This window comes from Capricornis sumatraensis, unplaced genomic scaffold (genome assembly GCF_032405125.1).
Source record: "Capricornis sumatraensis isolate serow.1 unplaced genomic scaffold, serow.2 scaffold88, whole genome shotgun sequence".
NCBI classification, from domain to species: domain Eukaryota; kingdom Metazoa; phylum Chordata; class Mammalia; order Artiodactyla; family Bovidae; genus Capricornis; species Capricornis sumatraensis.
The window spans coordinates 22,985-27,500 of NW_027184686.1; positions in this window are offsets into that span (position 1 = coordinate 22,985).

Here is a 4,516-nt window from a genome sequence, read left to right on the forward strand (position 1 = left end):
ACGGACAGACGGAGGGGGTGGAGGGGGTGGGGGGGTGGGGGAGGGGGAAGGGGAGCCTTCTTGACCGCACGCCCGCACCCACCGACGCACGCACGCAGGCACGCACGCAGGCACGCAGGCACGCAGGCACGCACCGACCGACCGACGCCGGGGTCCAGCCCTGGTGGATCCAGGGTGATTCGAGGGTGGGGATGGAATCGGCGTCCTAGGAAAAAAGTTAATTCATTATAGATATACAGAGAGAGATTACAAACGGATCGTGTCGTAGGAAATATTAGTGGCGAAAAAGAGGCGGAATCACTTGGTTTACGAGGAATCGCATCCACGCTGCAGATGCGAATTCAGCCAGAAAAACGGGGAGCAAGAGAGAAACGACAGAGGGGAATCCGTCTTTCCAGAAACTGATCCCATTTCTTTGATTTTTAGGCTTGCTTCTAACCTTTTGTTACACATAGGGATGAATCCAGTGTCACGCGGGGGTCAGCAATCCTGACCTTTCTCAAAATCAGCTGCTTTCCCTCCAAGGAAGGTCTTAAGGGTTTTCCATCATCTTCTGGCCACGAGGCCTGCTGACATTTTATGATCCTTTGTTCTGATCCCCAAAGCACTCACGTTTTCCAAGGGGTTTTTTTGTGAAACCAGGCACCACCCTCCGGATAAAGTTGCATTCCTAAAGGGTGAGGGTGTCGTGAGTCCCGATCAAGAAAGGCACTGATGTCACTCAAGGTTCACATGATTCATCTGAAAGGTTCATACTTATTTCTCCCCAGAGACACTGCTAGGCAAAGGACAAGGCAGTGTGTGAGTGCGGGGTAGGGTGGGGTGGGGTGGGGGGGGGGCGAGGGGGAGTGCGGGAGAGGTGGGGGAGCGGGATGTGTGCGCGGGCGTGTCGTGTGCCGTCGTCTCGGGGTGTTTATGGGCGGGGGGGGGGTGTGGCGTTGGAAGCGGGGCTGGGTGCGTGTGGCCTCAGCGTGTGGTGTGTGGGCAGAGCGAGAGAAGAGGAGAGGTGGAGCATCACAGCCAGGCCAAGGACAACGCAGTGTGTGTGTGTATGGTTGGGGGGGGGGGGTAGTGTGTGGTGTGTGGCGTGTGCGGGCAGGGTGCGAACGGGCTGGGCGTGTGTGTGCCAGTATGCGTGCGGTGCGTAGGGTGCGCCTGTGGTTGTGGTGGAGGGGGTCGGCGCAGAGACACAGCTAGGCAAAGGACAAGGCAGTGTGTGGGTGGGGGGGGGGGTGCGAGAGAGGTGGGGGGCGGGGTATGTGTGGGGCCTCGGTGTGTGCGGGGCAGGCGGTGTGTGTGGCGTTGGCGGCGGGAGGGGTGTGTGTGTCTACGCATTAGGTGTGTGGGCAGAGACAGAGGAGATGGGGAGAGTCACAGCCAGGCCAAGGACAATGCAGTGTGTGTGTGTGGGGGGGGGGGGGCGGAGGCGGGGGAGGGGAGGAGTGTGCGGTGTGTGGTGTGTGCGGGCGGGGTGCGAACCGGCTGGGTGAGTGTGTGTCTGGGATCGGGATGTGTGTGTGCACTGTGTGCAGGCGGGGTGTGTGTGCGGATCTGCGTGTGGTGGGTGGGGTGCCCCTGTGGGTGTGGGTGTGGGTGTCGGTGTGGCCGGTGTGTGTGGGGGGGGAGGTGGCGCAGAGACAGAGGCCCAGTGACACAGCTAGGCAAAGGACAAGGCAGTGTGTGTGTGGGGTGGGGGGGGGGGGGAAGGGGGCTTGCGGGAGGGGTGGGGGAGTGGGATGTGTACAGGGGCGTGGTGTGTGCGCTCGTCGCGTGGAATTTATGGGGAGGGGGCGTGTGTGTGTAATTGTGGCGTTGGGGGCGGGGCTGGGTGCGTGTGGCCTCAGCATGTGGTGTGTGGGCAGAGACAGAGGCGAGGCGGAGAGTCACAGCCGGGCCAAGGACTAGGTAGTTGGGGGGGCGGGGGGGGGGAATTGGGGGAGTTTGTGGTGTGTGGCGTCTGCCGGCGGGCTGGGTGTGGGTGTGCCTGGGTACGGGATGTGTGGGTGCGCGGTGTGCAGGCCGAGTGTGTGCGCGGGTATGCGTGTGGTGTGTAGGGTGCCGCTGTGGGTGTGGGTGTGGGTGTGGGTGTGGCCTGTGGGTGCGAGGGGTGGTGGCGCAGAGACAGAGGACCAGAGACACTGCTAGGCAAAGGACAAGGCAGTGTGTGTGTGGGTGGGGGGGTGCGAGAGAGGTGGGGGGCGGGGTATGTGTGGGGCCTCGGTGTGTGCGGGGGTTGGGGTGTTTATGGGCAGGCGGTGTGTGTGGCGTTGGCGGCGGGAGGGGTGCGTGTGTCTACGCATTAGGTGTGTGGGCAGAGACAGAGGAGATGGGGAGAGTCACAGCCGGGCCAAGGACAATGCAGTGTGTGTGTGTGAGGGCGGAGGCGGGGGAGGGGTGGAGTGTGCGGTGTGTGGTGTGTGCGGGCGGGGTGCGAACCGGCTGGGTGAGTGTGTGTCTGGGATCGGGATGTGTGTGTGCACTGTGTGCAGGCGGGGGGTGTGTGCGGATCTGCGTGTGGTAGGTGGGGTGCCCCTGTGGGTGTGGGTGTGGGTGTCGGTGTGGCCGGTGTGTGTGGGGGGGGGAGGTGGCGCAGAGACAGAGGCCCAGTGACACAGCTAGGCAAAGGACAAGGCAGTGTGTGTGGGGGGGGAGGGGGAAGGGGGCGTGCGGGAGGGGTGGGGGAGTGGGATGTGTACAGGGGCGTGGTGTGTGCAGTCGTCGCGGGGAATTTATGGGCGGGGCGGGTGGGTGTGTGTAATTGTGGCGTTGGGGGCGGGGCTGGGTGCGTGTGGCCTCAGCATGTGGTGTGTGGGCAGAGACAGAGGCGAGGCGGAGAGTCACAGCCGGGCCAAGGACTAGGTAGTTGGGGGGGCCGGGGGGAATTGGGAGAGTTTGTGGTGTGTGGCGTGTGCCGGCGGGCTGGGTGTGGGTGTGTCTGGGTACGGGATGTGTGGGTGTGCGGTGTGCAGGCGGGGTGTGTGTGCGGGTATGCGTGTGGTGTGTAGGGTGCCGCTGTGGGTGTGGGTGTGGGTGTGGCCTGTGGGTGCGAGGGGTGGTGGCGCAGAGACAGAGGACCAGAGACACTGCTAGGCAAAGGACAAGGCCGTGTGTGTGTGTGTGTGGGGTGGGGGGGTGGCGAGGGGTCGTCCGGGAGGGGTGGGGGGCGGGATGTGTGCACGGGCCTGTTGTGTTCCCTCGTCTCGGGGTGTTTATGGGCGGGGGGTGGGTGTGGTGGAGGCGGGGCTGGGTGCGTGTGGCCTCCCTCAGCATGTGGTGTGTGGGCAGAGACAGAGGCGAGGCGGAGAGTCACAGTCGGGCCAAGGACAACGTTGTTGGGGGGGGGGGGGAGTGTGTGGTGTGTGGTGTGTGGCGTGTGCGGGCGGGGTGGGTGTGTGTGGCCTCAGCATGTGGTGTGTGGGCAGAGACAGAGGCGAGGCGGAGAGTCACAGCCGGGCCAAGGACAACGTAGTGGGGGGGGCTGGGGGGGTGATTGGGGGAGTTTGTGGTGTGTGGTGTGTGGCGGCGGGCTGGGTGTGGGTGTGTCTGGGTACGGGATGTGTGCGTGCGCGGTGTGCAGGCGGGGTGTGTGTGCGGGTATGCGTGTGGTGTGTAGGGTGCACCTGTGGTTGTGAGTGTCCCGGGGGGGGGGGGGGGGCAGGCGTGGCACAGAGACACAGCTAGGCAAAGGACAAGGCAGTGTGTGTGTGTGTGTGTGTGTGTGTGTGTGTGTGTGTGTGTGAGTGAGGTGGGGCGGGGGTGCGGGAGAGGTGGACGGGCGGGGTTCATAATCTGAAAGGTGAAAGGCACAGGGACGCACAGATGGACGCACTCAGGCACGCACCCACCCACGCACACAAAGCACGCAGGCGCGCACCCAGGCACCAGCGCACGCACCCAGGAACACAAAGGGCCGGCCCCCGCGCCCGTGCGCGCCCGCCCGCCCGCCCGCCCGCCCGCCCAGCCCCCCACCCGCGCGCGCCCGCCCGCCCGCCCAGCCCCCCACCCGCGCGCGCCCGCCCGCCCGCCCAGCCCCCCACCCGCGCGCGCCCGCCCGCCCGCCCAGCCCCCCACCCGCGCGCGCCCGCCCGCCCGCCCAGCCCCCCACCCGCGCGCGCCCGCCCGCCCGCCCAGCCCCCCACCCGCGCGCGCCCGCCCGCCCGCCCAGCCCCCCACCCGCGCGCCCAGCCCCCCACCCGCGCGCGCCCGCCCGCCCGCCCAGCCCCCCACCCGCGCGCGCCCGCCCGCCCGCCCAGCCCCCCACCCGCGCGCGCCCGCCCGCCCGCCCAGCCCCCCACCCGCGCGCGCCCGCCCGCCCAGCCCCCCACCCGCGCGCGCGCCCAGCCCCCCACCCGCGCGCCCAGCCCCCCACCCGCGCGCCCAGCCCCCCACCCGCGCGCCCAGCCCCCCACCCGCGCGCCCGCCTGCCCACGCTCTCGCCAACCCACGCACCCACCGAGCCAGCCGCCCGCCCACGCACGGGCAGACGGGCAGCTCTTTCAGCAAAAATAACATTCAA